Source organism: Podarcis liolepis (genome assembly GCF_965112155.1).
Source record: "Podarcis liolepis genome assembly, chromosome: Z".
Taxonomy (NCBI): domain Eukaryota; kingdom Metazoa; phylum Chordata; class Lepidosauria; order Squamata; family Lacertidae; genus Podarcis; species Podarcis liolepis.
In genome coordinates this window covers 44,331,086-44,343,846 of record NC_139570.1, presented here as the reverse complement: position 1 = coordinate 44,343,846, position 12,761 = coordinate 44,331,086, and the positions used below count along the sequence as shown (strand labels likewise).

The following is a 12,761-nucleotide window of genomic DNA, read 5'->3' as shown; positions in this document are numbered from 1 at the left end:
CTGTTCAGGGAAGTTTTTAAACGTTTGACATTTTATTATGTTTTTATATTCTGTTGGAAGCTGCCCAGAGTGGCTGGGGAAACCCAGCCAGGTGGGTGGAATAATAATAATAATAATAATAATAATAATAATAATAATAATAATAATAATAATATTTTATATGTTTGGCCACTATGTTGACAGGATGCTAGACTAGATGGGCTAGTGACCTAATTCGGTAGTGGGGCTGTGTGCCTCTCTCTAGCAAACAAATATTTGTGCTCTTTGCTGACTTTTCAAAAAGAAAAGATAGCAGGAGTCATAGTGGTGGTGGTTTTCCATCTATACCCCTCTCCTCTTATGTTTACCTCCGTTCAGTGTTTTCTTGCTCTGCATAGAAATTGTCATGGACTGGTTGAACGCCGAGGAATGGTGGGAGTAATCAGTTGGGGAACAACCAGGGGAAGAAGTGTCAGGGCCCAGAGAGTGCTAGTGGGATGACGATGAGTGGTCAGAGGGAGAAGACGGGGAGGAGAAGGTGTCAGAAGCTGAAGGGGTATAACAGGGCTTAGTGAGCGGGGAGAGTCTGTGGCAGAGAGAAGTAAAGAATCAGAGGCAGAAGCTGGTGAGTGAAAGAAGGGAGGCCAGGAGGCAGAGTTGAGTCTGGTGGTGAAGAGTCATTCATTTCATCCATTCAGCTGTTATTGGCATAGTTTAGACAATAAAATCATAAAAGAGGGGAGGAAACAACATTGGTAATCCAGACATATTAAACGCATAAAGCGTATAAAAAGACTCAATAAGCCACCATTAAGTAAAATTAAGTAATTTTAGATTGGTTGGCTTCAGAAAAACTCGGTCTATTAAAGACATAGGCACTGGACATAGTAAAAGATCCATCGCATCCTGGTCACTGTCTCTTCGAGCTCTTGCCGTCGGGACGGAGATACAGGACAATGAAGACAAGAACGAGCCGTCTTAAGAACAGCTTCTTCTCCAGAGCGATCTCGACCCTGAATGGGAAGCCCGGACTTTGAAAGTCATCTAATCTCCCTTGCTGTATTAAACTATATTGTTTAATTCGTGTTTTTATGGAGCAGTCAAGTAATTTCGTTGTCCCCGAAGGGGGCAATGGCAATAAAGATATTATCTTATCTTATCTTATCTTTTTGAGACCAAACATCCAGTTCCACATACTGGTCCACTCTGACCTTACATTGGCATGTTCTCCCACTAGTTCTAGCTTGATGGGTCATCATAAATGTAGCAGATGTGTATCTTGCCAGTTTGTGTTACAGACAAAAGAGATCTACGATGCTCAGTCTAACTTAATAATTCACTATCCGCCACTTCAGTACCTGCCAGACCAAATATGTGGTGTACTTAATTAGATGCCCTTGCAATTTAATTTACATTGGATCTGCTACGCGGGCTGTCAGTGTCCGCATTGGGAAACATCAAGCCCACATTAGGAATCAAGTCATGAAGGCACCTCTAGTTGAGCACTTTGTAGAACACCATCATGCAGATACAGATCTACTCTACACAGTCTTATAGGTTAATCAGAAAAAAAGTTGGGATGAGGAGAGATTATGTCAAATTACTGTACCAACAAGAAACCAGACTGATCTATCTGTTTAAATCTCTGCACCCTGGGGGTCTAAATACTGAATTAGATTTTAATTGTTTTGTTTAAGTTTTCTGTCAAGATGGCTACTGTTGGTATGTTCTTTGCTATATTTCGGATAATGTACCTTTAAATTTCCTGTAAATCTATGTGATTCATTGCACCTGTTGAGAGCCTTTATAATGCCACTAGGGTTTTGCCAACAGCATCAGCTTACTACACTTTTTAGTGGTAGCTGATCCATGGCCATTTGATGTACCTTTGGGGACTATTAATTTGGTATGTATTTATTATTGGTTGGTTAACATGCAGGGCTTCCATTTCTTTCACTGGACTGTATCTGAATGTAATGGTTTTCATTTCATATTATTGTTAGCTGATGAAGATTTATCATTGAAACAGTTCATTATCCTGGAAGAACTGTACTGTCTGCTGCTGTGCTCGGAGCACCCTATTGAGACATTTGGAGCACCCATCTCATGTTTGTAGGATATTGACTGTGGAAAGGCATTCTGCCTCCATTTCAGTGATCTTTGACAGTGAATTACCACTCCTACCATTCCTGTTCATGGAACATTTATTTGATTCTTATTAGTTTGTGACTCCATGCACATATTATATGTCTTCTGTTTATGAATTTTGAAACAGTATAGTGTTATAAAAATATTTTCAGTATATTGTTAGGCGACGTGTTGCTCATTGTTGTTCCAAGTGTAGAACCTGACATTTGTCCCTTTTGAAATTCACTTTGTTAGTTTTGGCTCGGTTCTCCAATCTGTTAAGGTCTTTTTTGAATCCCAGTTCTGTCTTCTACGGCATTAGCTACCCCTCCCAGTTTGGTGTCATCTGCAAATCTGATGAGCATCCCCTTCATCCAAGTTATTTATAAAGATGTTGAATAACAATAGGCCCAGGACAGAACCATGATGGCAAGACACCTTCTAGCTTTCTCGCTGCTCTTGCTTCAAGAGCTGGAATTAGGCCCTGTGGGCAGCTGTGGCTACATGTTAGTCTGTTGAGTGGATTATCAAGCTTGTAAATCAGGAAACAGGATTACAGAGAAGAAATGCCTTGATTAAGATGTGTTTCTGGCAGAAGCTACATTAATAGCTGCAGATCTCTCTCTCCCCCCCCCCACCCGACTCCTGGGCTGCATTCAGACAGTACTTTTTCTTTTTCCTTACCTGATGATTTCCACATTTTATGTGTTCTTTCACACAATGTTAAAGCCACTTCTGGAAATCTAATGGAATCTAGCAGAAGTTTAGCATTCATTTCTGTGTTCATTGCTTTCGGAAAACAATCCATTTGAACTGGCATTCCCTTGCAGTTTTATGTATTATGCCATGCAATGAAATTTGTGGTGGTCTTCTGGCAAGCAGTTCCTGCCTGCCATTTCCATGAGTAAATCATGGGGGGAGAGAAGCATGCATGCACAAAAAGGGTGGCGTTATGCCCAGTGACGTTTGCTGTTGTGTCTAGGGTTGGGCACTATCACCAGCTTAAACATCACAATATACCAATATATCACTATGACTGAAGGAAGGATGGAACTACATCAGAAGCAAACAGGGTCATGTCTTGGCAACTGCTACTACTTAGGGGTCTAAAACTGATAAATTTTACTTACCTTTAACATACTGTTACAACTGTTATTTTACAGTAATTTTTAAATCAACACATTTTCTCTAAAATTAAAGCTGTATAAGTATAGTTAAAAAGGTAAAGGGACCCCTGACCGTTAAGTCCAGTCGTGAACGACACTGGGTTTGCGGTGCTCATCTCGCTTTACTGGCCGAGGGAGCTGACATTTGTCTACAGACAGTTTTTCTGGGTCATGTGGCCAGCATGACTAAGCTGCTCCTGGCGAACCAGAGCAGCGCACGGAAACACCGTTTACCTTCCCGCCAGAGCGGTACCTATTTATCTACTTGCACTGATGTGCTTTCAAACTGCTACTATAGTTAGAAGTCAAAAATTGAAAGAATTGTAAAATTTAAATAATTTAATCTGTCTCAGCTAACTGAAGAGTAATTTAAGTAGACTAAATGCCTTCCCCTCCGCAGTGACCACAGGTAGATACTCACAAATTCCTTATCAAGCGCACCTGTGTGCCTGCAGTCAGGGAGTACCAGACTCACTGGACCATATTCTCTTGGACTGCCCTTTGCACAGCAGAGTTCGCAAACAGATGCTGAGCAGATGCTGAGCAGATGCTGGACCTGCAACCCACAGTTCTGAGAGAAAGCCAAATGAGGTTCCTCCTAGTGGACAGGAACAAGGACATTACTGCCTCAATGGCTTCCTTTTTAATCTCCATCTTACCCGAAAGGGTTCTTAATGAATCATCCCTCTAGGGCTGGGGTCTGCAACCTTTAAGACAAAAAGAGCCACTTGGACCCGTTTCCGAAGAAAAAAAAACTGGGAGCCGCAAAACTCGTCATTTTAAAAATAACTTTTTTTCACTTTTTATTATTATTTCTTTGTTTGACCCCTCAGAATTACTCCTCCTCATAGAAATAAACGTTAAATTAACAAGTTACCTTCTTTTGTGTGTGTGTTCTTCACTCCCCTTCAAAACAGTGACCAGCGTACATGCCCCCTTTCAATGCAGTGACCAGCGTACATGCCCCTTACAATGTAGCGGGCGGGCGGGAAGGTGACGTCGGGATGGTGCGTGACTAACGCACGCACTGCCCCCATGCGACGTCACAGCCAGTACAGCGCCCGCCACAGTGGGGAGTGTCAGGGCGCACAATGCGCCTCCTCCCCTCGCTAGTATCCGCCCCGGAGCCTCGGCAAAGGTGTAAAAGAGCCACATGCGGCTCCGGAGCCGCGGGTTGCTGACCCCTGCTCTAGGGAATAGTGAAGCAGAACAACTGAGTGCCTTGCGACCCTCGAATGCCTCACTCCTGTCCCTTTTAAATCTATCCCACTGACTTGAAATGTCTTAACTTGAAATGCCAAAAAAAGGTATTTGTATTTGTATTGTATTGTATTGTAATTTACAAATGTCAAGTTGCATCTGGTTCCCCACTCAGAGGGCCAAGTGCAGCTCCATGCATGTCTGTGCTCCACCGAGTTCTACTAAACCTACTTCTACTTTCCTGGGAATAAGCCCCATTGATTTCAGTAGAGCTTACTTGTGAGTAGACACACATTTGCTTTCACTGCTTACTGACAAACACCCCATTGTTCTCACTAGACAACTACCCAACCTCCTAGCTGTAATGTGGCCAGTTAAATTCCCCCCACCATTTCCTCTATTGTGACACTGAAGCCCAGCCCCCAGCCCCTCCCCCCAAATCCCACCAATCTCTCACTTTTTACCATCCATAAAGAGCCAGTAGTAGTTAGAATGTTAGACTATGACCAGATAGACCCAAGCTCAACCATGATACTCAATGGGTCTCCATCTCTCAGCTTATTCCACCTCTCAAGATCTTAACTAGTGCAGCTGCTTGGAAAAGAAATACATTCTAATTCTGCCCCCTCCTTCCTTCCTGCTAAGTGAATTACCATTGCCTCTTCCCAGGGAGTCAGAATGCTGATTTCCTTTCCAGCTTGTGCAGCAACACATTGTTCTGCCCCATCCCCATGTTTTAAAAACCTGTGCAGGTTCTAGGTAATCAGAAAATGCAATATCCCTGTCACTGACTTTCTGAAGATGTGTGGCCTGGGTAATTTAACCTGTCAGCACCATCAATCATGGAGGCGCAACCAGCAGCTGAACAAAAATGGAGGGGTGAAGAATGGCAGGCAGCTGTGCAATGGGCTGCAGTCTTCTAAAAGCACCCCCCCTTCCTCCTCTGGCTTGTGCCTTTTGTGTGGCAGCAGTCCATTAAATGCTCCCTTAGTCAGTGAGCTGTCTTGCTTTTAGCTGAATAATTAAGTGCCTAAACTAGACATTAAAACATCTTAACATAGGTGGGTTTTGAGTCGTTTGAGCCTCAACAGTTTCCCTTGACTAAATTACAGATATAAAACTTACATTCTTGTGGAGGATCATTTCCTGCAAGAAGAGATGTATATAAAACTGCAAAAAGTGCTGTGGCCCCTTAGAGACAGAAACTGGTTTAATGAAACATTTAGTTTATTGGGCTTTACTAACTGGCTTATGGCAGTGACAATTCTCAGAGCGATCACAATACTACTTATGGTCTTGCTGCTGTAGATGCACAATGCACAGGACTACAGTTGTCGCCCCCCCCCCAATAAATTGTTAAAGGTATCTGTGCATTTATAGGAGAAAACTGAAAATAAATCACCTACAAATAGCACTCTCAAAGTTCTGATCCTTAAGCAGCCAAAACTACAACATTCTTGCACAAGAAGTGGGAGTATAAAATATAAATAGGTCGGGGGTATCCTCCCAAATGTTGCAGAAGTCAGAACAAAAAGAGCCCCCAAACACCTTTAGGAAAAACTCAGTGTGAAATTCCCCCCCCCCCAGCCCAGTGAGGATTGGTGCATAACATCAGTCTTTGGTCAGTTGGGTTTGGCATAAATATCAGGAGTCTAGCCCCCTACGCTGTCCTGCTTCACACATCTGTGATATCTGCACGCTACACTCCAAGACCACCACTCCAGCAAGGGCAGTTAGGACCCTACATTGGGAAATATCTGGACTTGGAAGCAGCCTGATCCCTGTTAGAATTCCTGCTCCGTGATTGCAGTCATGGGATTGTCTATCACATGACGGTATATGTTTTGACTCTACAAAGTGGGAAGTGATGGAGACAGGATGTTTGTGTTACTGTGTTCCATGAAGTGGGACTATTGTCCTTTGTTCATTCTCTTTGTTGTCTGATGCTAGAGAGAGAGGGAGCCATGTTGCAGTGCTCCATGTGTGTTTATACACAAAATGCTGAGTTGCTGAGGTCTGTTACACAAGCTTGTCAAACTGCGGATCCCTAAGTGTGCTGATGTCTGTTGACATTGGTCGCTGTGATGTTTGGGCTGAAGAAAGCTCACGAAGCTCCCGAATGATCAACCAGGAGGGAGAGAACATGCCAGTCGGTCTCTGCCAGGGTCCTACCCTGTCATGTGGTAAAGTGAAGCAGCTTGCTTCAGTCACCACAATGAAGTGGCCACAGGATGGGACATAGATAAAAGCAGGAATGGACAGTGCAACAAGACCCCCAGCTAGAGGTGTGGATACCATTTGGACTCCACTTCAGGCAACAGGATGTCTGGGCCAGCAAAACAAGGTGGTTAGATATAGCCCAAAATTTCCCCACGGACGACCTTTCTAGATATTCTTCAAACAGGGGCATTTTCCAAAGTATTGCAAAGCTTGGCAACTTTTCATACCTTCCAGAAGAGTGCAGCTGAATCTGTGCCACTGCCAGGGTCTGTTGTCTGAGCAGAAGCCGCAACACATTTTCCTTTGAAATATTTGTCTCCAGTTCTTGGCTGAGTGGTTTGCTATCATCTAACTCTAGTTTCCCTGAAGACTTTCCTACACTTCAGAAGCATTCCCATGTGTTTTCTCCCTCCCAATGCTAGTGTCCTTGAGAATGTTTTCAACACAACCTGCTTCTCTTCCTCCACTCCTGAACCTGTAAAGGCTGCAACTAGGGAACATAGGTAGCACAGAGCTTCCTCACAGCTTAGGAACATGAGAATTTTCCCCCAGTCACTGAATAAATCCAACCCAGGCAGTTGCTATCTCCTTTAGGACTTCAAGAATTGAATGGTACTGGGTCATTCATAAGAGCACTTTAATGCCCTACGTTGTGCGCTTGTGAACAGGTACGGTGCCAGATTTTTAAAGGGGAGAGTTCAGGGTGCCTCACCTTCCCTCCCCCTTGTAATAAAAAAAACAGGGCAGAGCCCAGTCCTGTTCACCACGTTTTATTTGCCATTGCTGTAGATCTATTGGCCAGGCCATTACATTTTTGTTAACTTAAAATGATGGGTGCCCGATATGGATGGGTGCTGAACTTAGTTTTCCTGCTCACTTTGTTTGAGTTTAGCCATAGATTCCTGCCCCTGCCCCTGCCCCCAGATCTGGGCCTCAAAATGCACACTCTCAAACATTTAATAGAGGTAACATAGGGACTATTGTATCCTTACAGCACCCTTATTCTGACAGCAAGAAATTGTAGCCTAAGGACCCCTTGTCTCATTGCATATTTCCCTCCAACATGTTGTATTAATTTATTCTGAAATAGCAGGCTCTATATGGTGCCAATAGTTTGCCAGCGGCAGCATATGATATCATAGATTGGACACTTGGTGATGTGTTGATGAATGGCCCTAGGTCCTAGCAACCAGTGTCAAGATACCTACAAGCTGGTGTGTGTGTGGTGTGTGTTAATGTCTGAAGAAGTAGCTCAGAACTAAAGAAAGGCAACTGGTTAGAATGTCTGTCTGAGACTAGGGATGCTTGTGTTTAAATGAAGCTCACAGTGACTTTGCTCCAGTATCTCTTTCAGCTGAACCCACCAGGATTGTTGTGAAGATTGGCTGTGTGTGTCTGTGCGCGCACAAATGCACACAGCTGAGAGCCTTGGGGGCAATATAAAAGTAAAATGATAAAAACTAGGGCTCAAGGGATGCAACTAACACAACATTCTTTTAAAGACATCCCCAACTCTTTCCCCAAATCAAAATTAGAAACAATGTTTTACCAGGCACAAGTATCATTAAAGAGAGCCTGTCCCTTGTCGGTTGAATGCAGGAAAACAATGGCTTCAGAACTAAAGAACACGTTGCTGCTTTGCAGGAAGTAGTATCTGAATGCAGAAATGGAAGATTTTGCAGTGTGGGAAATAAGCCTTGCTTATTACATGATCTTCCAGGCCTGGAGCTTTTGCAGTAAGCCAGAAGCAAACCGCCATGCCATATGCTGTAGCTTACTATGTGCAGGGCTTTGTGTTAGTCAGATTGCACTCATGCCATAATTTTCAGAGAAATCACAATTCTATTAATATTGGCTGTATGGTTCCCACTGTTATTCCAGTGCAAAAGCTTACCAGGAGGTGGAGGAGTGCCAGCAAATCGCAGCCCGGGCATTGCTAGTTCATAGCCAGAGGGCTTCAATTAGCAGCCACCCAGAATAATGATTTGTTTCTCTTTGACAGAATTTTACAGAGGGTTTTGGCTGTTGTTAGGTAACACCACCACCCTAGACATCTTTTTCCCTGCCTTGTATTTTTTACTTTAGCATCTCTTTAACTTTCTGTTGGTAAAGAGTAGAAATACAGACTTGAAAGACTAATCAAATAATTGAAAGCATACAGTTCCACGTTGTCTTAGAAAAAAACAACCCACAGTGTTCTTCATCCAACTAAGTTCTACTCAGAGTAATCTCACTGAAATTAATAGATCTAAGTTAGTAATGTCCATTATTTTCAATTTATTTATTTAACAAAATTTATGCATGGCTTGACTGTAGTAAGGTTGTTTTCAAGAAAAATATATAATTATGATTAAAATACAATTATAGTTAAAAACAGTTAAAACGTTTAAAAAAAAACAGCAAAGGAAGGAAGGAGAAAGACAATAGTAGCTATACTCTGAGTAGGGTTAACATTGGATACAACAAATTTTGTTTGGTAATGCCAAACCTGGTTTGGATATGTCAACCTTGACATGGTATGATTTTTTTAGATTCTACAAAGTCAGTCTCCTAATGATTGTTGGCAACCCTTGGTATAGTCTGTAGATCTCCATTGCTCTCTTAATTGGCAGCAGTATGAAGTATGTTCTTGCTTAAGAGACCTCAATATCACAATTGCAATTAATTGCTTGTTCTCTGAAGGCTGACGACTGTGTATAGCACACACATTTCAGTGTGTTTCACAATATTTAAAATCTCATTTTATCCTTATACAGTAGGCTAGATTGTGTGTATATAATTTGATAAGCACTCTGTAATGAGCCTCATGAAGAATCCCCCCACACCTTGTATTCTGGCTGTGCCAGAGGTTGAGATCTTTTACCCGAGTGACATTTCCTAGAATGTGGGAAGCCAGTAGTGTTTTTAGCCTTAAATATTTCAAGGGCAAGATAGCCATTAATCTCACCCAAGCTGGCTCTATAACATAGCCTGTCTGGCAAATAAGAACAGGGATGGCTCTCCTAATTTTTAGCCTTCTTATTTTAATTTTTATTTATTTATTATATATTAATAAAAAAAGATGGATCTAAAATTTCACAGGACAGGGCTTGTCCACATTTCTGCTCATCCTGTCCCTAGAAAGCATGGGTCTGAGAGGTCTTTTGCTTGTCCTGTTCATTCTCTGCATGGGTGCAAGAGGTTTTCCATTTGTTCTGCCACTTTCCCCTGAAAAACCTGCTCTTTACTGCTGAATTGGAGCAAACAGGTTTTTGCAGATTGATATTTGCTCCAATTTAGTGAAAAAAGCGAAGATTTTCCCAGGGAAAAACAGCGGGAGAAACAGAAAACTGCTCAGCCCCATGCCTAGAAAGCACAGAACAGGCAGGAAACTTATTGGACATATGCTTTCTAGGCATGCGGCAAGCAGAAGAGTGGATGAGCCCTGAATCAGAGCAAAGGTCAATCTGTGGAAAACCCAATTGACCTTTGCTCTGATTCAGCAGTAAAGAGTGGGTTTTCCCAGGGGAAAGCAGTAGGACAAGCAGAAGTGTGTATGAGCCCTTTGTGAGGCAGACAGGCGGTGAGTGTCCTCCAACCCCCAAACAAGAAACACTTAAATATATTTGCCTCTTCCTCTCTCTCTCTCTCTGAGCTCCTAGCCATGCTAACTATCTCATTCAGGAATTCAGTCTGCAAGTGTGGTCGTTGAGCTGATGCTTCTCCAAACACAGGCTCCAAGAAAATGCCACCATATGGTCACTCTCTCCCAACTATCCTTGATAATTTGAGTACAGTTCACATGGTTCACAACTGGTTACAAAATGGCTTTCCTCTGACTCTCTTTGGAGACTTTGGTTCTCTGTTAAATGGTTAGATGCGAGGTGGGCAACCTGCTTCATCATAGAGCAGGCACAGGATGCCATAGCCAACAGCTTGAGACAGGTGCCTTTGGGATGCTTTTCTATACCCATACTAAAAGCCATGCCCTGTCTTCCGAGGAGTTCATTGGTTGAGTCAGGTGGTAGTGGAAATACCCCTCCTTATCTGCTCCTGTTGGTTGAGTTGTCCATCATGCCCTTGGCAAAGATGGTGGATCTTCTGCATCCCTTATTGGTGAGGCAAGGGGCAGGCCACCTCAACATGGATCTCCAAACATCCAAAGGCTGAAACATACTAAGGTACAACCCAGATATTTAGGATGGGCACCCATGCCTTAGGTTGGGGAAATGACTTGAAACTATCAGGTTGGGGGCTAGAAGCCAGACATGTAGAAAAGTCATATGATCTCATAAAACAGACTTTTGGGAGGCAGGGGATCAAATGTCTATTAAACAATATAAAAAATTATATAAAACAATGCAACACTTACATAAAAGGATGGAACTCCTGATAAAAAGGGGGCAGGGCTTCTGTCACTTTTTGTGAAGACAAAAAGCATGCCTTCTATTCTTCACAAGTCACTGCATTAAGAAAATAAGAAGCTTGACTGTATATACAGTGGTACCTCGGGTTAAGTACTTAAATTGTTCCGGAGGTCTGTACTTAACCAGAAACTGTTCTTAACCTGAAGCACCACTTTAGCTAATGGGGCCTCTTGCTGCTGCCGCGCCACCGGAGCACGATTTCTGTTCTCATCCTGAAGCAAAGTTCTTAACCTGAAGCACTATTTCTGGGTTAGCGGAGTCTGTAACCTGAAGCGTATGTAACCCGAGGTACCACTGTATTGACAATATTTATTTTGATTCATTGACCAAATCTATTATTTACTGGTCAGATTCTCAGCCTGACCTACATCTCAGCACAGTTTCCATTACACTTTCCAAGAGATATTCACATCTCTTGGTGGTTGCTTGACCTTATTGCTTCCCTCCCAACCAACTTCGGTAAGGCTGAGCTCTGTCAGGTTAAAAATTTCTTTTGGTTCTTGATTTGGAACAGAGGTCTCTTAAAGGGGCCAGTCCTCAGTATTACTCACAACTGAAAGCAGCTTTTGTGTCTTTAACTGCTCTCCATTCGGTGCAGTCCTCTGCCTCCTTGGCTTGAAGTGATTAAGATTTCCATGGGCCAGGGGGCGGCACTTTCATTTGCAGTTCTCTTGCCAAGAAGCGTGGAGGCTGCACTTCTGCGTAGAATAATAAAGAATTTTTACAACAGTAAAATACTTTAATGGCAGTTTAAAGGCCCACTGTCAGCCCCCAGAGGCCTCTTTCCTTTTAACCTTCTTCACAGAGTGAGAGGCGTGCGCCAAACATTTTCACAAGGCCTTTCATTTTGCTTTTCTTCTTTGGTTTCCCTTACCTGTACAGTTTCAAAATCACCAGGAGCATGGATCTTACAATGTCCAAAAGCAGGTGACTTTGGGGAAAAGGTCTGGTAGAGAAGACTCTGTCAGGGTCTGTCAGGGTCAAGGAGAGAGGGGATTTGAAGAGAATGATCTTGGGGAAGGTGCCAGTGATGCGTAGGGTTCCATGCCACAAGTGAGGAGAAATCTTCCCCTGTCACCAATTCCTTCATTGATGCCTGAAGTATTTGTGAAGCGATTGCCAGAAGAGGCAGAAGAAGTGGAGCAGGAGCCAGAGGCCAGTCAGCAAGAGCAAGGGAGAAAGGAGCAGGTTCAGGAATTGAGGAAAGACCCTTCAGGGATCCCTAACTCTTAGAGGCTACTATGTCTCCAGAATCCCCTGGAAACCCACCCACCCCTGCTGTCTCCCTGCTTGAGGAGGAGTTTAGAGCAGTCTCTGAGAAGGAGCCAATGGTTACTCAAACACAACACAGTCATACCTCGGTTTAAAGATGCTTTGGGTTAAATCTTTTCAGTTTGTGTCCCGCGGTGACCTGGAAGTACCGGAAAGGGTTACTTCCGGGTTTTGCCGCTTGCGCATGTGCAGACACTCAAAATGATGTCATGTGCATGCACAGAAGTGGCGAATTGCAACCCGCACGTGCACAGATGTGCAGACATGGGTTATGTTCTGCTCAGGTTGCAAACAGGGCTCTGGAACGGATCCCGTTCGCAACTAGAGGTACCACTATATCTTTTAAGGGATGGTGGTTGGGGATATTCTATTGCTCCAACTATCTGAGACT

General features: G+C 43.2%; 1 protein-coding gene across 2 annotated transcripts in view; it reads left to right on the top strand.

Annotated features, from left to right (window-relative positions):
• Positions 1-12,761, top strand: part of ASTN2 (astrotactin 2) — a 706,126-nt gene that overhangs the window by 289,580 nt on the left and 403,785 nt on the right. The window lies entirely within an intron of this gene.